The 21,585-nt window shown below is 38.4% G+C and overlaps 1 protein-coding gene across 2 annotated transcripts in view; it reads left to right on the forward strand.

The window, feature by feature from the left end:
* Positions 1-21,585, forward strand: part of LOC133156403 (multiple C2 and transmembrane domain-containing protein 2-like) — a 180,157-nt gene that overhangs the window by 31,508 nt on the left and 127,064 nt on the right. Inside the window, exons 25-26 of one of the 2 annotated variants that reach the window (XR_009714859.1) lie at positions 3,200-3,286; positions 5,863-6,250. The gene's annotated coding sequence lies outside the window, so the exon portion shown is untranslated. Of the gene's footprint in view, positions 1-3,199; positions 3,287-5,862; positions 6,251-21,585 lie in introns of those variants that run through there. The other variant, XR_009714858.1, reaches the window with a different exon arrangement.

Here is a 21,585-nt window from a genome sequence, read left to right on the forward strand (position 1 = left end):
ATTGTTTAAAAACCACATGGAAGTTTCGAACTAAAATTCAATTCATGCATGCCTCTCGGTGTGTGTGTGTGTGTGTGTCAATCTTAAGTGAGCATTACTGGCAGCTATGGGGTGTCACTGGCATGTGGGTGTACCATTTTGCGTCTGGTACACTGGGAATAGAGCCAAACGGAGGTAACAAAAGAGGCAAAATGGTGACTAATAGCAGTTTACAGCGGCGTTACGACACCATAATTCTTCCAAGACGACGATGGCCTTTAAGTGCCCGCATGAAATCATTGGCCTTTAAAAGCAGCTCTCCGAGGCCCCCCCCCCCCCGCTCATTAATACATTCAACCGACTCCGCTTTAATATTATTCCCAGCGCATTCAAATGAAGACAACAGCTGGGCTGGCTGATCCGGGATCAGAGGTTTGCCAAGCCCTGACACCCGAGGACCACGAGTGGCTCACTTGAAGACGAGGTCGCATGGGAGGCTCTTGCCAGTCCGCTGGAATTAGAACAGCGGGCACGTTTAGCTTCTCAGAAAACAATACAAAGGAAAATGCTAAGACTTACAAAGAATATATCTGATTTAATCGCGTAAGTAAAATGATCTGTATGGAGTAAAACTAAGAAATACAGACATGTAAAAAAAATTCAAGTAGAATAATAAAATATTGGCATTTCCCTATAATTAATAGTGACATAACGTAATGTGATTCGTCGCCTCTTGAGGAAACGGTGCCATTCTTTATTATTTTTTATTTTTTTTCCCGTGATAAATCGGCGCCGGCGAGTCTGGCCACACAGCCCGAGGGAATCAGGTATCATTAGAGACGTGAATGCATCGGCTTTTTGTCTCTCTGCGCACAAGCGTTCAATATTAATAGGCTTTCATCAAGGACGCAATTAGGACGCCTCCTTTTGACACCTTCTATAGGCTGCAGATGAATAGGAATATGCCAGGTCCCAAGGAAGGAGCGTGCTGGGTAAAATTAACAGCTCATGACAGTTGGGATCTGATTTACGCACAAGACTAAAAAAGTACATTATTGTTTCTAGTTGTACAGGACACATTTGTAATTCACAGCCGGGGGTGGTTTGTATATTTCTCCATATTTGCATGTGATTAAAACAAGCCCCGTGTTGAACAACTTTGCAAAACAACGCCATCAAGTTGCATCAACTCTCGACTCCCGGATCAGTGGGGCGTTTCCACGTGGGGCAGATTGGGTTCATAGTTCATAATTGCTTGCGTGGTTTCCTTCGGCTTCCTTCCGTGTTCCCAAAACTGATTGGCTGTGTTGATTCTCCACCTGTAGCAATCGTTTGAATCGTTCAAATCGTTCAACGATCACCGTCATTGACATTAATGCTAATTCCTCCTAGCCCATCTACGGCTAGACGCATCATATGTTAGCATTAAGCTAGTTTATGTGCGTTAGATGAGGTTATGAAATTATGAAACAGATTTTTCTTATGTAAAATATGTGCATTGGCGCCATAAAGGTTGGGAAACACTGCAATAGGCAAATGGGGGAAAAAATGGCTATTGTCCTTTTAAGGAAGCAGCAAGAGACCAATTAGTGAGTATCTCTATTCAATTTCTCCATGGCTCGACTTGGAGCAAAGTAGGGAGGAGGGGGTGAGGGACGGGGGGGAGGTGATATTGGAGGGGGGAGGAGTTTTGAGACGCGCCGACAGGAAGCCAGAAAACAAAGCAATCATCTGGGCGCGCTTGCCCTCCTCTCCCCTCTCCTCGGCAGCTCCAATTACGAGGCTCCTCTGGCCGCCATCAGTATGCAGCGGGGCCGCCCGCTCTCCTCCACTCGCCGCGGGCCATTGAATACGTTACCTCCACTGTGGGGCTCGGGGCTCAGGGAGCACGGCGCCCCCTAACCCCCCTGGATAATTTGGGATTCTCGGGCTCCTGCCTGGCAGAGGCGGAGAGAAAAAACCCCAAATAAAACACCTTAGATATAGAAATAAGGTTGCCTTGCAAATATCTAGAGAGAGTGTGATTTATTGATTTGTTCATTCCTCCACTTATTGTTTGTAAATCATTACTGAGGCGATACCACCCACTCACAGTGGAGAATTGCGCTTGGGTAAAAGTTTGGGAGTAGCGCATTATGTAAGTGTTAAGTTAACACAAACCGAAGTGCGCTATTGTCATCCAAATAGAAAAAAAGGAACCGTGCTTTTTTTTTTTTCATCATCTCAAATAGTTCCCCGATGTTGACAAAATGTCAAAACTATTTTCATGATCAAGCATTTTTTTTTCATCGAATCATCACAAGAATTAAGAATTATAGCACACTTTATACCTGAGTGAAATTAGCCTGTTTTGGTGCCATTTTGAATCGGCCGTGCACTGCCAATTATTTAATTTTTTTCTCTCAACTTGAGTGACGAAAGTGAACGTGTGAAGCTCCAAACATGAAGTCGGTAAAAACCCGGATTTTATTTTCCACCTGTCGAGGCACCGCTTCATCGTCGTGTCAGCGAATCCTTTCACGTTTCAATCCGCGGTCCGGATGATTGTTCCGTTGTGATCATGTCAAACAATATACATGATGTATGTAATATGTAGCGTGATGTCATAGGCAAAGTGAAGTAATCCACTTAGAATGATTAAGAGGCCCCCTTCTTTCTTCTCCGTGCACATTCAAGGCTGTAATGAAGGACTGCTCCATAATGGTAATGACGCTCCAAATATTCTCCATATGAAACAAAGCACGCACACACACACACCAGGATGAGGAATGTGACACGCTCGTAAAGTATCATCTGCTGTAATGCCTTATGACAATGTAAGATTAATGAGGGTGCATTGAGCAGTGCTAAAAGCGGCACCTGCTCCTCTAATCATTTTCATACGCCGACTCCCCGCTGACACACTAACCTGCCGCCGCTCCTCGGCCTCCCGTACCCTCCAAAGAGTTTTTCTTTTTCTCCAAGGACCGCCGCGGTTACCTTTTCTAATGCGGCCCACATGTTACGTCGGCGCGCTTTTGTGCTCTGCTTCGTCTCATTCCCGCCTGCTAGCCGACCCCTGTGGCCGCCGCAGCCATGCGCTCTCATTTAGTACAGCCCTTTTTGAATGTGCAAATACCGAACCTCCAAGATTGATAAAAAGTGGAAGCGAAAGTTTTTTTTGCATGAGCCACTGTTAAGTGGGTCCAAAAAAAATGATTTACTTCTTCTCTCCCGCCAGAATTTGAATAGGTCTAGTGTCAGCAGAAGAAGATGCTAAAGTGGATCCAAAGAGATGAAATATTGGCCGGAATTTACATTTCAACAGGTGAGTTGATTCAAAATAGATGCGGTGGAAACTCCAAAATGTTTATTCCCTTGAATCCCATCATTGATTTGTCATTTTTGTGCTCTGCTTTTGTTTCATTTTCTCGATCATGCCAATTTGCTTGTTAACCCTGCAACCAACCAATCAGCACGCTCCAGCCTGTCTTGTCAACCAATCAGCACTCTCCAGCCCGTCTTGTGTGCCTCGTTGTCACGTCAGTCTGTTTCTTTTTTTACTCTCCAGGTTTCCATTCCTTCTTCCTTTTCAATGATGTCCTAATTCCTCTGTGGTGGTGAGTTTCATTTGTTCACTTTCTACTTTGCTGTTTTTGAAAAACTCAACTCCCCCCTGCACACTTCCAACGTACCACCGTGACAACGTCCCAAACATGACAGTATCCCTCACCCTGTTCCCCAAAACAAGCCCTTACCTTAGCCACTAACCCCAAGTCATAGCCATGTTACTGCACCAAACCTTGACCCTTGACCCAAACTCCCCTAATACTATCACCAAGCCAACTGATTAAAATAAACATGCTTTATTTTTCTTCATACAACCAAAAGGACCCTAATGGCAACGTCTAACCACAAACCCCAACCCTAAAAACCTCCATTGCTCTTGAGCCCAAAAGCATGTACTCCACAAATTCTCACTATACCTAATTGTTCTATCTTCACTTCCATCAGTGTGCCCACGGGAAAATAAAAGAAAAAAGAAATAGCCCTAAAATAGTTATTTTATTTGTGTGTGATTCTTCTCCATTGACCTGCAGGGCATAGCCACACACAGGCATCACACGAAGGATAATAACATAATCAAGGACAAAATGTAATGGGAGTGGAGCGGGCGTGAGAGAAACCACGTGAGGAAGAGAGGCGGGGGGGGGGGCTATCTCTTTAAACTTGTGTCTCATCTAGTAGACAGGCCAGGGAGAGGTGCCAGCAGCTATTCAGTAGAGAGCGGGAAAGCAGGTCATTGGAGTCATGGCCGCTAAGAGCAGCCGTGCTATAGAGTGCCACTGACAGCCAAACACAAGGCCATGGTCTCATCTGGGTGCACCGCCCCCAAAATTTGGAGACCCCCAATAGGCCGCTGACAAAAATATCCTTAAGAAGAAGGCCATCCCGAAATAACTAACCTTGAAAAAAGGGGAATACAAATGTGTCAAATATGACTTCTGTCAGGTGGATGGAGGTTATTTATGTAATTTCAGAACGTAACTTTTTTTTTTTTGGGTCGGTGCAGCATTCAGTGGCAGCCCCAGATTCAGAAAGAAATACCTTATGGTCCAGTGCACAAGTTTCAAATTTGATCGTAGTCGGACAATTTAATTTAATTTTAAAATAAAATAAAATAAAATAGTCAAAAATAACTGCTTTAAAATAGAATGCCAGACTTCCTCTCTCTCTTTGGGCAAGGGTTTTTGAGACATTTTTTGTGGGTCTACTCATGATAGACATGCCTACCAAATTTCATGTTGCTAAGTGACTCTGGCTTCTGCCTTCGGGCAACTGAATTTTCAAATTTGACTCCAATTCGTTTCCTTATTGTAGCTTTTGTCTTATTTTTTGGTCCGTGAGCTTTACACCAAACATGATATGGGGGGGACTATGGCGAGTGGGTATTCCAAACACACACACACACATTGCCGGGCGACCACTCGTCACACACAGACAGGAAATGGACAGCCACTTTGGGGAAATCCAATTGGCTTGTCGTCGGCTGTGGGCAAGATTGAATCATGAAGACATTTGAGGTGATTTAATGGTGTTAACATGCGCACAGCGGAGTTCCGTGGCTTTAAAGCTACACGCGCTTTCTTGATGATTGAGTTGGCCGTAAAATCAGTCACTTCTCCAGAGTCTGTTTGACTGCCAGAAATGGATGGGCATTATCAGGAGTTGTGAAAGTGATCCGTTTTTACACAAACTGGTGATGGATTTCGCTTTTAACAGCCACTCTAACTCCACTGGATCTCAATTCTTTCTTTGGGTGCCGTTTCAACTTATGGTGGGCAACGAAGTTGCCCGTTTTTCCCATCATCTGAAGCAATCTGTCGATGGAAGTCAAATTGCGAGGATTTCAATAGAAGCTGCCGAGAAAGGATGATATCTTGCGTATGTGTGGTTTTGTCTGAAGCTAGTTATGTTAATATTTGCTAGTCGCTATAGTTTAAGTGTTGTTTATGGACATGGTACTCATTTTAGTTATTTTTGTCCTACAGTGTCATTGCAGTATTCCGTTTTATGTTGTCATAAGGTTTAGAATGATTGGAACGGCAATGCTAATTAGCCCGTGTACGGTGTTTCTCATTAGTTATTAGCATTAAGCTAGCATACCTTTCATACGCGTCTGTGAAATATTTTGGTGGGTAAACGAACCTAATGTCTTGTTTTATGAGTCCATTTTACAGTAAAGAGTGACAGGATGCCTTGAAGAATATTTTTAATTGTGTTAATTGTGTGTGGGAGGAAGAACATTTTAAAGAAACTACATTAAGATTTCTAATCTCGAATTTTCACCAAACATCCCGCACGATAAACAGATTGATCATTCATCTTATCCTCCCAAAAAAGCATTTCATCCCTTCAAGTCCACGCGCCAAACACTTTCACCATCGTCTTGTCGCTGATGAGCTGACCACATCCCCGGAATACTTCACAAGACAAATAATTGAACTCTTCAACAAGCCCCCTTGATGGACAAAAATTGCTCCTCTCGCCACCACTTCTGCTTCTCGCCTTTGTTCTCCAAAAGCAGCAACAGCGACCAAGTGACCGTAAATGAGGAGGCCTTTTGCACCAAACACACCTCGCAGCCATGATAACACATAAGAGCGCCGCCGCTGCCGCCGCCGCCGCTTACTTGCTTGCATTTACGCCCCCAGCTTGGCTGATTTTTGCAGCCATTAGAGGCGGCCCCGGCGTGTTGTACAAATAGTAATAAAGAAGCCTTCAAAAGAGATATGTGATCTTAAAAGAGTTGTTTTATCCTGGCACGCCGTGACTGATGCCACCATCAGCAGTTAGCAGCAATCAAGGCAGTAAAAGAACCTAGAGAGGACCGAGCGGATGCTTGGAGTTTTCTTTTTTTGGTCAATAGGTGGCAATGTGCACCCGCAGAAAGCGCCCGAGGACGCCGGAGGGCTGTTCAGTGGATTTAATTAGACAGAAACAGATACTCACATGTTCATTTCTCTGCAGCCTTTCTGTTAAGGAAGGGAGGAAGAAGAAAAATGCACTTTACGCTCCAATGGCAACTGCACATACGCTCGGTGAAAAAGGCCAAGTGTTAAGACCCAGCTTCACACCTCCTGGAGGCGGCGGTCATTATTGCAGGTAGAACTGTCAGAATAGCAGGCTAACGACTGAAATACGCTTAAAAAAGGCGTGTGGGGAGGGTGTAGAAAGTATTGAAATGTAAGTCCTAAAGACCGCACCCAGGAAACTTTAACAAAGAAAATTCGGCGGAGACTGCCAACACTTTGAAGTTCATTTTTAATTAATAATAATAAAAAAAAGTTAGACTCTGACATGCAAACCAGAAATGTACAAATATGAAGGTTGATAATTAAAGCATTCCTTTGGTCGTCTTTTGTTTTTCCCCTCTGGGTTGCGATTCCAGATTTGAGGCGCATTCATCCATTATCTAAAGCATCTGTAAAAATATGTTTTAAAAAAAATCACATTTATTCAAACGTAGATGGACCCAACACAAAAAGGCAAAGAAAGAGCAAAAGCCAACAATTTTATTTGTCAAACGACTCTATCAACAAAGTCGAAAGAATCTATTCAAACTAGAATTTTGCAATTTCTGGAGAAATTGCGTGTGAAGGCGAAATGTATGAATAACTTTTTCGGGGAATGCTGCCGAACGATGTTGAAACGTGTTGAATTACTTGAGAAATGTAGAATATTTGGAGAATTTGTGGTGAATTTCAAAATAAAAGATGTGAAGTTTTTGGTAAGTTGTGGAATAGGTAGAAAAATGATGAACAGTTGAAAGTTGGAATGGGTTGAATCGGTTGAAAAATGTAGAAATGAGAAGGGAAAAAGGAATTGGGTGTGAATTTCAAAATAAAAGATGTGAAGGTTTTGGGAAGTTGTGGAATAGGTCGAAAAATGATGAACAGTTGAAAGTTGGAATGGGTTGAATCGGTTGAAAAATGTAGAAATGAGAAGGGAAAAGGGAATTGGGTGTGAATTTCAAAATAAAAGATGTGAAGTTTTTGGTAAGTGGGAAGTTGTGGAATAGGTAGAAAAATGATGAACAGTTGAAAGTTGGAATGGGTTGAATCGGTTGAAAAATGTAGAAATGAGAAGGGAAAAGGGAATTGGGTGTGAATTTCAAAATAAAAGATGTGAAGTTTTTGGTAAGTGGGAAGTTGTGGAATAGGTAGAAAAATGATGAACAGTTGAAAGTTGGAATGGGTTGAATCGGTTGAAAAATGTAGAAATGAGAAGGGAAAAGGGAATTGAGTGTGAATTTCAAAATAAAAGATGTGAAGTTTTTGGTAAGTGGGAAGTTGTGGAATAGGTAGAAAAAAGATGAACAGTTGAAAGTTGGAATGGGTTGAATCGGTTGAAAAATGTAGAAATGAGAAGGGAAAAGGGAATTGGGTGTGAATTTCAAAATAAAAGATGTGAAAATTTTTGGTAAGTGGGAAGTTGTGGAATAGGTAGAAAAATGATGAACAGTTGAAAGTTGGAATGGGTTGAATCGGTTGAAAAATGTAGAAATGAGAAGGGAAAAGGGAATTGGGTGTGAATTTCAAAATAAAAGATGTGAAGTTTTTGGTAAGTGGGAAGTTGTGGAATAGGTAGAAAAATGATGAACAGTTGAAAGTTGGAATGGGTTGAATCGGTTGAAAAATGTAGAAATGAGAAGGGAAAAGGGAATTGAGTGTGAATTTCAAAATAAAAGATGTGAAGTTTTTGGTAAGTGGGAAGTTGTGGAATAGGTAGAAAAATGATGAACAGTTGAAAGTTGGAATGGGTTGAATCGGTTGAAAAATGTAGAAATGAGAAGGGAAAAGGGAATTGGGTGTGAATTTCAAAATAAAAGATGTGAAGTTTTTGGTAAGTGGGAAGTTGTGGAATAGGTAGAAAAATGATGAACAGTTGAAAGTTGGAATGGGTTGAATCGGTTGAAAAATGTAGAAATGAGAAGGGAAAAAGGAATTGGGTGTGAATTTCAAAATAAAAGATGTGAAGTATTTGGGAAGTTGTGGAATAGGTAGAAAAATGATGAACAGTAGAAAGTTGGAATGGGTTGAATCGGTTGAAAAATGTAGAAATTAGAGTACAAAAACGGAATTTGAGAGAATTTTGGTTGAATTTCAAAATAAAAGATGTGAAGTTTTTGGTAAGTGGGAAGTTGTGGAATAGGTAGAAAAATGATGAACAGTTGAAAGTTGGAATGGGTTGAATCGGTTGAAAAATGTAGAAATGAGAAGGGAAAAGGAAATTGGGTGTGAATTTCAAAATAAAAGATGTGAAGTTTTTGGTTAGTGGGAAGTTGTGGAATAGGTAGAAAAATGATGAACAGTTGAAAGTTAGAATGGGTTGAATCGGTTGAAAAATGTAGAAATGAGAAGGGAAAAGGAATTGGGTGTGAATTTCAAAATAAAAGATGTGAAGCTTTTGGTAAGTGGGAAGTTGTGGAATCGGTAGAAAAGTAATGAACAGTTGAAAGTTGGAATGGGTTGAATCGGTTGAAAAATGTAGAAATTAGAGTGGAAAAACGAAATTTTAGAGAATTTTGGTTGAATTTCAAAATAAAAGATGTGAAGTTTTTGGGAAGTGGGACGTTGTGGAATAGGTAGGCAAAAGATGAACAGTTGAAAGTTGGAACGAGTTGAATCGGTTGAAAAATGTAGAAGTTAGAGCTGAAAAACGAAATTTTGTGAAAATTTGTCGGAATTTTTAACGTGAAAACGTGAAATTTTTGAATTTGGGAATTTTGGGAATGTCGAGAATCCTTCCGAATGTGATTAGAATGTGCTGAATGATGTGAATTTCAAATTGGAACGACGTAAACGTGAAATGTCGAATGTGCCATTAAGAATGAATGGGGAAAAATTTGTCGGAATTTGGGGAATTTTGCGGAATCGGAAAATGTTCGGAATGAGAAAAATACAAGCCACCCTTTCCTGAATATTTGGAATACGTGAAAAGTGGAATGGAGTGAATCGGGTGAATTTTGTGAAAGAAGAAGCGGGACAAAAAAGTGAGGAGAATAAAATATAATAATAATAATAACTAGAATTTTGCAATTTCTGGAGAAATTGCGTGTGAAGGCGAAATGTATGAATAACTTTTTCGGGGAATGCTGCCGAACGATGTTGAAACGTGTTGAATTACTTGAGAAATGTAGAATATTTGGAGAATTTGTGGTGAATTTCAAATTTGAAAGTTTGGAATTTTTGGTAAGTGGGAAGTTGTGGAATAGGTAGGCAAAAGATGAACAGTTGAAAGTTGGAATGGGTTGAATCGGTTGAAAAATGTAGAAATTAGAGTAGAAAAACGAAATTTTGGAGAATTTGGTTGAATTTCGAATTTGGAATTTTTGGTAAGTGGGAAGTTGTGGAATAGGTAGGCAAAAGATGTACAGTTGAAAGTTGGAACGAGTTGAATCAGTTAAAAAATGTAGAAGTTAGAGCAAATGTTGAATCCCCATAGAGAATGAATAGGAAAATAAAAAAAAGCAATTGCGCCAAAATCTTTCTAAATTTGGAACAAAAAAAAAAAACGGCCTCAGGAGGTTCACTTTTGGGGTAAAAATGTCGAAACAGGTTAAATCAGACAAAAAACGAAAAAGTTAGCGCAAATGTAGCTATTTGGGCCACTCAGTGTTGAAATAAGGTCACTTCCGGTTTGATTCGGGTCACTTCCGGTCTAGTTTGGGTCACTTCCGGTTTATTTGGGTCACTTCCGGTTTAAAACAGGTCACTTCCGGTTTAGCTGAGGTCACTTCCGGTTTATTTGGGGTCATTTCCGGTCTAAATAGGTCACTTCCGGTTCATTTGGGGTCACTTCCGGTTTGATTTGGGGTCACTTCCGGTTTACCAGAGGTCACTTCCGGTCTATTTGGGGTCACTTCCGGTTTATTTGGGTCACTTCCGGTTTAATTTGGGTCACTTCCGGTTTAATTTGGGTCACTTCCGGTTCGTCTGAGGTCACTTCCGGTTTATTAGGGGTCATTTCCGGTCTAAAATGGTCACTTCCGGTACATTTGGGGTCACTTCCGGTTTGATTTGGGGTCACTTCCGGTTTACCTGAGGTCACCTCCGGTCTATTTGGGGTCACTTTCGGTTTGATTTGGGGCACTTCCGGTTCATTCTGGGTTCATTGGTGGCACTTCAGGGTCATCCAAGATGGCCGCCACACTGGAATTGGGGGTCAAGGGTTGAATTGTGTAAGCATAGTGGAAGTGGGGGTGAATGGGAGTGAATGTGGGAAGCATAGTGGAAGTGGGGGTGAATGGGAGTGAATGTGGTAAGCATAAGGTGAATAAGGGGAATAAATGTGGAACGGGTTGAATCGGTCGAAAAATGTAGAAATTAGAGTAGAAAAACGAAATTTTAGAGAATTTTGGTTGAATTTCAAATTTGAGAATTTGGAATTTTTGGTAAGTGGGAAGTTGTGGAATAGGTAGGCAAAAGATGAACAGTTGAAAGTTGGAACGGGTTGAATCGGTTGAAAAATGTAGAAATTAGAGTGGAATAACGGAATTTGAGAGAATTTTGGTTGAATTTCAAATTTGAAAATTTGGAACTTTTGGTAAGTGGGAAGTTGTGGAATAGGTAGGCAAAAGATGAACAGTTGAAAGTTGGAACGGGTTGAATCGGTTGAAAAATGTAGAAATTAGAGTGGAATAACGGAATTTGAGAGAATTTCGGTTGAATTTCAAATTTGAAAATTTGGAATTTTTGGTAAGTGGGAAGTTGTGGAATAGGTAGGCAAAAGATGAACAGTTGAAAGTTGGAATGGGTTGAATCGGTTGAAAAATGTAGAAGTTAGAGGTGAAAAACGAAATTTTGTGAAATGTCGAATGTGCCATTAAGAATGGATGGGGAAAAATTTGTCGGAATTTTGGGAATTTTGCGGAATCGGAAAATTTTCGGAATGAGAAAAATACAAGCACCCCTTTCCTGAATATTTGGAATACGTGAAAAGTGGAATGGAGTGAATCGGATGAATTATGTGAAAGATGAAACGGGACAAAAAAGTGAGGAGAATAAAATAGAAGAATAATAATAATAACTAGAATTTTGCAATTTCTGGAGAAATTGCGTGTGAAGGCGAAATGTATGAATAACTTTTTCGGGGAATGCTGCCGAACGATGTTGAAACGTGTTGAATTACTTGAGAAATGTAGAATATTTGGAGAATTTGTGGTGAATTTCAAAATGAAAGTTTGGAATATTTGTTAAGTGGGAAGTTGTGGAATAGGTAGGCAAAAGATGAACAGTTGAAAGTTGGAATGGGTTGAATCGGTTGAAAAATGTAGAAATTAGAGTAGAAAAACGAAATTTTGGAGAATTTGGTTGAATTTCAAATTTGGAATTTTTGGTAAATGGGAAGTTGTGGAATAGGTAGGCAAAAGATGTACAGTTGAAAGTTGGAATGGGTTGAATCAGTTAAAAAATGTAGAAGTTAGAGCAAATGTTGAATCCCCACAGAGAATGAATGGGAAAATAAAAAAAAGCAATCGCGCCAAAATCTTTCTAAATTTGGAACAAAACCAAAAAAAACGGCCTCAAGAGGTTCACTTTTGGGGTAAAAATGTTGAAACGAGTTAAATCGGACATAAAACGAAAAAGTTAGCGCAAATGTAGCTATTTGGGGCACTTAGTGTTGAAATAAGGTCACTTCCGGTTTGATTAGGGTCATTTCCGGTCTAATTTGGGCCACTTCCGGTTTAAAACAGGTCACTTCCGGTTTAGCTGAGGTCACTTCCGGTTTATTTGGGGTCATTTCCGGTCTAAAAAGGTCACTTCCAGTTCATTTGGGGTCACTTCCGGTTTGATTTGGGGTCACTTCCGGTTTACCAGAGGTCACTTCCGGTCTATTTGGGGTCACTTCCGGTCTATTTGGGGTCACTTCCGGTTTATTTGGGTCACTTCCGGTTTAATTTGGGTCACTTCCGGTTTGTCTGAGGTCACTTCCTGTTTATTAGGGGTCATTTCCGGTCTAAAAAGGTCACTTCCGGTACATTTGGGGTCACTTCCGGTTTGATTTGGGGTCACTTCCGGTTTACCTGAGGTCACTTCCGGTCTATTTGGGGTCACTTTCGGTTTGATTTGGGGCACTTCCGGTTCATTTTGGGTTCATTGGGGGCACTTGAGGGTCAATCCAAGATGGCCGCCACACTGGAATTGGGGGTCAAGGGTTGAATGTGTAAGCGTAGTGGAAGTGGGGGTGAATGGGAGTGAATGTGGGAAGCATAAGGTGAATGCATTTGGAATGGTTTGAATCGGTCGAAAAATGTAGAAATTAGAGTAGAAAAACGAAATTTTAGAGAATTTTGGTTGAATTTCAAATTTGAGAATTTGGAATTTTTGGTAAGTGGGAAGTTGTGGAATAGGTAGGCAAAAGATGAACAGTTGAAAGTTGGAATGGGTTGAATCGGTTGAAAAATGTAGAAGTTAGAGGTGAAAAACGAAATTTTGTGAAATGTCGAATGTGCCATTAAGAATGGATGGGGAAAAATTTGTCGGAATTTTGGGAATTTTGCGGAATCGGAAAATTTTCGGAATGAGAAAAATACAAGCCACCCTTTCCTGAATATTTGGAATACGTGAAAAGTGGAATGGAGTGAATCGGATGAATTATGTGAAAGATGAAACGGGACAAAAAAGTGAGGAGAATAAAATATAATAATAATAATAATAATAATAATAAAGTGAATGGAGTAGAATAACATATGTGTGAAGGCCTTCGCCTTCACACAACTAGAATTGCAATTTCGGAAGAAATTGCGTGTGAAGGCGAAGGCAGATGTTAAGTTACAAACGTTAAGCGTTAAAAATGATGAGCGGGAAGAATACAAAGGGAAAATAGATAATTGTGAAATAAATGGGAAAATGTTACAAATACATGTTACAAAAAGGTACAAATGATAAGCGTTAAAAATGAAACGTTACAAATGTTACAAAAAAGGTACAAATGATAAGCGTTGAAAATGATAAGGGGGAAGAATAAAGAGTAAAATAATTTATGACTCCCAATGTGGGAATCGAACCCACTACAGGAAACTGGCTCGGGTTGACATTTCCATTGTGTTTCCGACTGAGCTAATGAGGATCCTTCCTTCTTGCTGGTTGAATTTGGTTAATGTAATGAATGTGTTTGTTGAATGCGAATGCGTAATCAAAGTGGTGGAAATTGCTTAATGTAATGAATGTTGAATGCGAATGACAAAAGTTACAAATGATAACCGTTGAAAATGATAACCGGGAAGGATAAAGAGTAAAATAAATAATGACGCCCAATGTGGGAATCGAACTGACGCGGGTTTTGATACCACTCGGGAATGATGCTCGTGTACTGGAATCACTTGTGTTTCCCACGAGCTAATTGAGTCCCTTACTATGTCGTGGTTGCAATTGGTTAATGTAATGAATGTGTTTGTTGAATGCGAATACGTAATCAAAGTGGTGGAAATTGCTTAATGTAATGAATGTTGAATGCGAATGTTAGTTACAAATGATAAGCGTTGAAAATGATAAGCGGGAAGAATAAAGAGTAAAATAATTAATGACGCCCAATGTGGGAATCGAACCCACTACAGGAAACTGGCTCGGGTTGACATTGCCATTAAGAATGAATGGGGAAATAAAAGGCACAAATTTGCTAATTACTTAAAAACGGTAAATGTTATGAACGCGAAAAATACTGGCAAGCGTGCCATGAATTTTTGGAACGTGTGAAAGGTTGAACGAGGTGAATCGGTTGAAGCATGTGGGAGTAGTTAGATGTCAAAAAAGTGGGAGGAATAAGTTGTTTAATAATAAAGTACAATATCAATGTGTGAAGGCCTTCGCCTTCACACAACTAGAATTTTGCAATTTCTGGAGAAATTGCGTGTGAAGGCGAAATGTATGAATAACTTCTTCGGGGAATGCTGCCGAACGATGTTGAAACGTGTTGAATTACTTGAGAAATGTAGAATATTTGGAGAATTTGTGGCGAATTTCAAAATAAAAGATGTGAAGTTTTTGGTAAGTGGGAAGTTGTGGAATAGGTCGAAAAATGATGAACAGTTGAAAGTTGGAATGGGTTGAATCGGTTGAAAAATGTAGAAATGAGAAGGGAAAAAGTAATTGGGTGTGAATTTCAAAATAAAAGATGTGAAGGTTTTGGGAAGTTGTGGAATAGGTCGAAAAATGATGAACAGTTGAAAGTTGGAATGGGTTGAATGGGTTGAAAAATGTAGAAATTAGAAGGGAAAAGGGAATTGGGTGTGAATTTCAAAATAAAAGATGTGAAGTTTTTGGTAAGTGGGAAGTTGTGGAATAGGTAGAAAAGTGATGAACAGTTGAAAGTTGGAATGGGTTGAATCGGTTGAAAAATGTAGAAATGAGAAGGGAAAAGGAATTGAGTGTGAATTTCAAAATAAAAGATGGGAAGTTTTTGGTAAGTGGGAAGTTGTGGAATAGGTAGAAAAATGATGAACAGTTGAAAGTTGGAATGGGTTGAATCGGTTGAAAAATGTAGAAATGAGAAGGGAAAAGGGAATTGGGTGTGAATTTCAAAATAAAAGATGTGAAGTTTTTGGTAAGTGGGAAGTTGTGGAATAGGTAGAAAAATGAAGAACAGTTGAAAGTTGGAATGGGTTGAATCGGTTGAAAAATGTAGAAATGAGAAGGGAAAAGGGAATTGGGTGTGAATTTAAAAATAAAAGATGTGAAGATTTTGGTAAGTGGGAAGTTGTGGAATAGGTAGAAAAATGATGAACAGTTGAAAGTTTGAATGGGTTGAATCGGTTGAAAAATGTAGAAATGAGAAGGGAAAAAGGAATTGGGTGTGAATTTCAAAATAAAAGATGTGAAGTATTTGGGAAGTTGTGGAATAGGTAGAAAAATGATGAACAGTTGAAAGTTGGAATGGGTTGAATCGGTTGAAAAATGTAGAAATTAGAGTACAAAAACGGAATTTGAGAGAATTTTGGTTGAATTTCAAAATAAAAGATGTGAAGTTTTTGGTAAGTGGGAAGTTGTGGAATAGGTAGAAAAATGATGAACAGTTGAAAGTTGGAATGGGTTGAATCGGTTGAAAAATGTAGAAATGAGAAGGGAAAAGGAAATTGGGTGTGAATTTCAAAATAAAAGATGTGAAGTTTTTGGTAAGTGGGAAGTTGTGGAATAGGTCGAAAAATGATGAACAGTTGAAAGTTGGAATGGGTTGAATCGGTTGAAAAATGTAGAAATGAGAAGGGAAAAGGGAATTGGGTGTGAATTTCAAAATAAAAGATGTGAAGTTTTTGGTAAGTGGGAAGTTGTGGAATAGGTAGAAAAATGATGAACAGTTGAAAGTTGGAATGGGTTGAATCGGTTGAAAAATGTAGAAATGAGAAGGGAAAAGGGAATTAGGTGTGAATTTCAAAATAAAAGAATTGAAGTTTTTGGTAAGTGGGAAGTTGTGGAATAGGTAGAAAAATGATGAACAGTTGAAAGTTGGAATGGGTTGAATCGGTTGAAAAATGTAGAAATGAGAAGGGAAAAAGGAATTGGGTGTGAATTTCAAAATAAAAGATGTGAAGTTTTTGGGAAGTTGTGGAATAGGTAGAAACATGATGAACAGTTGAAAGTTGGAATGGGTTGAATCGGTTGAAAAATGTAGAAATTAGAGTACAAAAACGGAATTTGAGAGAATCTTGGTTGAATTTCAAAATAAAAGATGTGAAATTTTTGGTAAGTGGGAAGTTGTGGAATAGGTAGAAAAATGATGAACAGTTGAAAGTTGGAATGGGTTGAATCGGTTGAAAAATGTAGAAATGAGAAGGGAAAAGGGAATTGGGTGTGAATTTCAAAATAAAAGATGTGAAGTTTTTGGCAAATGGGAAGTTGTGGAATAGGTCGAAAAATGATGAACAGTTGAAAGTTGGAATGGGTTGAATCGGTTGAAAAATGTAGAAATGAGAAGGGAAAGGGAATTGGGTGTGAATTTCAAAATAAAAGATGTGAAGCTTTTGGTAAGTGGGAAGTTGTGGAATCGGTAGAAAAATAATGAACAGTTGAAAGTTGGAATGGGTTGAATCGGTTGAAAAATGTAGAAATTAGAGTAGAAAAACGAAATTTTAGAGAATTTTGGTTGAATTTCAAAATAAAAGATGTGAAGTTTTTGGTAAGTGGGACGTTGTGGAATAGGTAGGCAAAGGATGAACAGTTGAAAGTTTGAACGAGTTGAATCGGTTGAAAAATGTAGAAGTTAGAGGTGAAAAACGAAATTTTGTGAAAATTTGTCGGAATTTTTAACGTGAAAACGTGAAATTTTCGAATTTGGGAATTTTGGGAATGTCGAGAATCCTTCCGAATGTGATTAGAATGTGTTGAATGATGTGAATTTGAAATTGGAACGACGTAAATGTGAAATGTAGAATGTGCCATTAAGAATGAATGGGGAAAAATTTGTCGGAATTTTGGGAATTTTGCGGAATCGGTAAATTTTCGGAACGAGAAAAATGGAAGCGCTCGTCGCGTGAATATTTGGAATACGTGAAAAGTGGAATGGAGTGAATCGGATGAATTATGTGGAAGATGAAACGTGTCGAAAAAGTGTGGAGAATAAAATAGAAGAATAATAATAACTAGAATTTTGCAATTTCTGGAGAAATTGCGTGTGAAGGCGAAATGTATGAATAACTTCTTCGGGGAATGCTGCCGAACGATGTTGAAACGTGTTGAATTACTTGAGAAATGTAGAATATTTGGAGAATTTGTGGCGAATTTCAAAATAAAAGATGTGAAGTTTTTGGTAAGTGGGAAGTTGTGGAATAGGTCGAAAAATGATGAACAGTTGAAAGTTGGAATGGGTTGAATTGGTTGAAAAATGTAGAAATGAGAAGGGAAAAAGGAATTGGGTGTGAATTTCAAAATAAAAGATGTGAAGGTTTTGGGAAGTTGTGGAATAGGTCGAAAAATGATGAACAGTTGAAAGTTGGAATGGGTTGAATCGGTTGAAAAATGTAGAAATGAGAAGGGAAAAGGGAATTGGGTGTGAATTTCAAAATAAAAGATGTGAAGTTTTTGGTAAGTGGGAAGTTGTGGAATAGGTCGAAAAATGATGAACAGTTGAAAGTTGGAATGGGTTGAATCGGTTGAAAAATGTAGAAATGAGAAGGGAAAAGGGAATTGGGTGTGAATTTCAAAATAAAAGATGTGAAGTTTTTGGTAAGTGGGAAGTTGTGGAATAGGTAGAAAAATGATGAACAGTTGAAAGTTGGAATGGGTTGAATCGGTTGAAAAATGTAGAAATGAGAAGGGAAAAGGGAATTAGGTGTGAATTTCAAAATAAAAGAATTGAAGTTTTTGGTAAGTGGGAAGTTGTGGAATAGGTAGAAAAATGATGAACAGTTGAAAGTTGGAATGGGTTGAATCGGTTGAAAAATGTAGAAATGAGAAGGGAAAAAGGAATTGGGTGTGAATTTCAAAATAAAAGATGTGAAGTTTTTGGGAAGTTGTGGAATAGGTAGAAACATGATGAACAGTTGAAAGTTGGAATGGGTTGAATCGGTTGAAAAATGTAGAAATTAGAGTACAAAAACGGAATTTGAGAGAATCTTGGTTGAATTTCAAAATAAAAGATGTGAAATTTTTGGTAAGTGGGAAGTTGTGGAATAGGTAGAAAAATGATGAACAGTTGAAAGTTGGAATGGGTTGAATCGGTTGAAAAATGTAGAAATGAGAAGGGAAAAGGGAATTGGGTGTGAATTTCAAAATAAAAGATGTGAAGTTTTTGGTAAATGGGAAGTTGTGGAATAGGTCGAAAAATGATGAACAGTTGAAAGTTGGAATGGGTTGAATCGGTTGAAAAATGTAGAAATGAGAAGGGAAAGGGAATTGGGTGTGAATTTCAAAATAAAAGATGTGAAGCTTTTGGTAAGTGGGAAGTTGTGGAATCGGTAGAAAAATAATGAACAGTTGAAAGTTGGAATGGGTTGAATCGGTTGAAAAATGTAGAAATTAGAGTAGAAAAACGAAATTTTAGAGAATTTTGGTTGAATTTCAAAATAAAAGATGTGAAGTTTTTGGTAAGTGGGACGTTGTGGAATAGGTAGGCAAAGGATGAACAGTTGAAAGTTTGAACGAGTTGAATCGGTTGAAAAATGTAGAAGTTAGAGGTGAAAAACGAAATTTTGTGAAAATTTGTCGGAATTTTTAACGTGAAAACGTGAAATTTTCGAATTTGGGAATTTTGGGAATGTCGAGAATCCTTCCGAATGTGATTAGAATGTGTTGAATGATGTGAATTTGAAATTGGAACGACGTAAATGTGAAATGTAGAATGTGCCATTAAGAATGAATGGGGAAAAATTTGTCGGAATTTTGGGAATTTTGCGGAATCGGTAAATTTTCGGAACGAGAAAAATGGAAGCGCTCGTCGCGTGAATATTTGGAATACGTGAAAAGTGGAATGGAGTGAATCGGATGAATTATGTGGAAGATGAAACGTGTCGAAAAAGTGTGGAGAATAAAATAGAAGAATAATAATAATAATAATAATAGAGAATGGTGTAGAATAACATATGTGTGAAGGCCTTCGCCTTCACACAACTAGAATTTTGCAATTTCTGGAGAAATTGCGTGTGAAGGCGAAATGTATGAATAACTTCTTCAGGGAATGCTGCCGAACGATGTTGAAACGTGTTGAATTACTTGAGAAATGTAGAATATTTGGAGAATTTGTGGCGAATTTCAAAATAAAAGATGTCAAGTTTTTGGTAAGTGGGAAGTTGTGGAATAGGTCGAAAAATGATGAACAGTTGAAAGTTGGAATGGGTTGAATCGGTTGAAAAATGTAGAAATGAGAAGGGAAAAAGGAATTGGGTGTGAATTTCAAAATAAAAGATGTGAAGGTTTTGGGAAGTTGTGGAATAGGTCGAAAAATGATGAACAGTTGAAAGTTGGAATGGGTTGAATCGGTTGAAAAATGTAGAAATGAGAAGGGAAAAGGGAATTGGGTGTGAATTTCAAAATAAAAGATGTGAAGTTTTCTGTAAGTGGGAAGTTGTGGAATAGGTAGAAAAATGATGAACAGTTGAAAGTTGGAATGGGTTGAATCGGTTGAAAAATGTAGAAATGAGAAGGGAAAAGGGAATTGAGTGTGAATTTCAAAATAAAAGATGTGAAGTTTTTGGTAAGTGGGAAGTTGTGGAATAGGTAGAAAAATGATGAACAGTTGAAAGTTGGAATGGATTGAATCGGTTGAAAAATGTAGAAATGAGAAGGGAAAAGGGAATTGGGTGTGAATTTCAAAATAAAAGATGTGAAGTTTTTGGTAAGTGGGAAGTTGTGGAATAGGTAGAAAAATGATGAACAGTTGAAAGTTGGAATGGGTTGAATCGGTTGAAAAATGTAGAAATGAGAAGGGAAAAAGGAATTGGGTGTGAATTTCAAAATAAAAGATGTGATGTTTTTGGGAAGTTGTGGAATAGGTAGAAAAATGATGAACAGTTGAAAGTTGGAATGGGTTGAATCGGTTGAAAAATGTAGAAATTAGAGTACAAAAACGGAATTTGAAAGAATTTTGGTTGAATTTCAAAATAAAAGATGTGAAGTTTTTGGTAAGTGGGAAGTTGTGGAATAGGTAGAAAAATGATGAACAGTTGAAAGTTGGAATGGGTTGAATCGGTTGAAAAATGTAGAAATGAGAAGGGAAAAGGAAATTGGGTGTGAATTTCAAAATAAAAGATGTGAAGTTTTTGGTAAGTGGGAAGTTGTGGAATAGGTAGAAAAATTATGAACAGTTGAAAGTTGGAATGGGTTGAATCGGTTGAAAAATGTAGAAATGAGAAGGGAAAAGGAATTGGGTGTGAATTTCAAAATAAAAGATGTGAAGCTTTTGGTAAGTGGGAAGTTGTGGAATCGGTAGAAAAATAATGAACAGTTGAAAGTTGGAATGGGTTGAATCGGTTGAAAAATGTAGAAATTAGAGTAGAAAAACGAAATTTTAGAGAATTTTGGTTGAATTTCAAAATAAAAGATGTGAAGTTTTTGGTAAGTGGGACGTTGTGGAATAGGTAGGCAAAAGATGAACAGTTGAAAGTTGGAACGAGTTGAATCGGTTGAAAAATGTAGAAGTTAGAGCTGAAAAACGAAATTTTGTGGAAATTTGTCGGAATTTTTAACGTGAAAACGTGAAATTTTCGAATTTGGGAATTTTGGGAATGTCGAGAATCCTTCCGAATGTGATTAGAATGTGCTGAATGATGTGAATTTCAAATTGGAACGACGTAAATGTGAAATGTCGAATGTGCCATTAAGAATGAATGGGGAAAAATTTGTCGGAATTTGGGGAATTTTGCGGAAACGGAAAATTTTCGGAACGAGAAAAATGGAAGCGCTCGTCGCGTGAATATTTGGAATACGTGAAAAGTGGAATGGAGTGAATCGGATGAATTATGTGGAAGCTGAAACGTGTCAAAAAAGTGTGGAGAATAAAATAGAAGAATAATAATAATAACTAGAATTTTGCAATTTCTGGAGAAATTGCGTGTGAAGGCGAAATGTATGAATAACTTTTTCGGGGAATGCTGCCGAACGATGTTGAAACGTGTTGAATTACTTGAGAAATGTAGAATATTTGGAGAATTTGTGGTGAATTTCAAAATTGAAAGTTTGGAATATTTGGTAAGTGGGAAGTTGTGGAATTGGTAGGCAAAAGATGAACAGCTGAAAGTTGGAATGGGTTGAATCGGTTGAAAAATGTAGAAATTAGAGTAGAAAAACGAAATTTTGGAGAATTTGGTTGAATTTCGAATTTGGAATTTTTGGTAAGTGGGAAGTTGTAGAATAGGTAGATGTACAGTTGAAAGTTGGAACGGGTTGAATCAGTTAAAAAATGTAGAAGTTAGAGCAAATGTTGAATCCCCATAGAGAATGAATGGGTAAATAAAAAAAAGCAATTGCGCCAAAATCTTTCTAAATTTTGAACAAAACAAAAAAAACGGCCTCAGGAGGTTCACTTTTGGGGTAAAAATGTTGAAACGGGTTAAATCAGACAAAAAAAGAAAAAGTTAGCGCAAATGTAGCTATTTGGGCCACTCAGTGTTAAAATAAGGTCACTTCCGGTTTG

This window comes from Syngnathus typhle, linkage group LG7 (genome assembly GCF_033458585.1).
Source record: "Syngnathus typhle isolate RoL2023-S1 ecotype Sweden linkage group LG7, RoL_Styp_1.0, whole genome shotgun sequence".
Lineage (NCBI taxonomy): Eukaryota > Metazoa > Chordata > Actinopteri > Syngnathiformes > Syngnathidae > Syngnathus > Syngnathus typhle.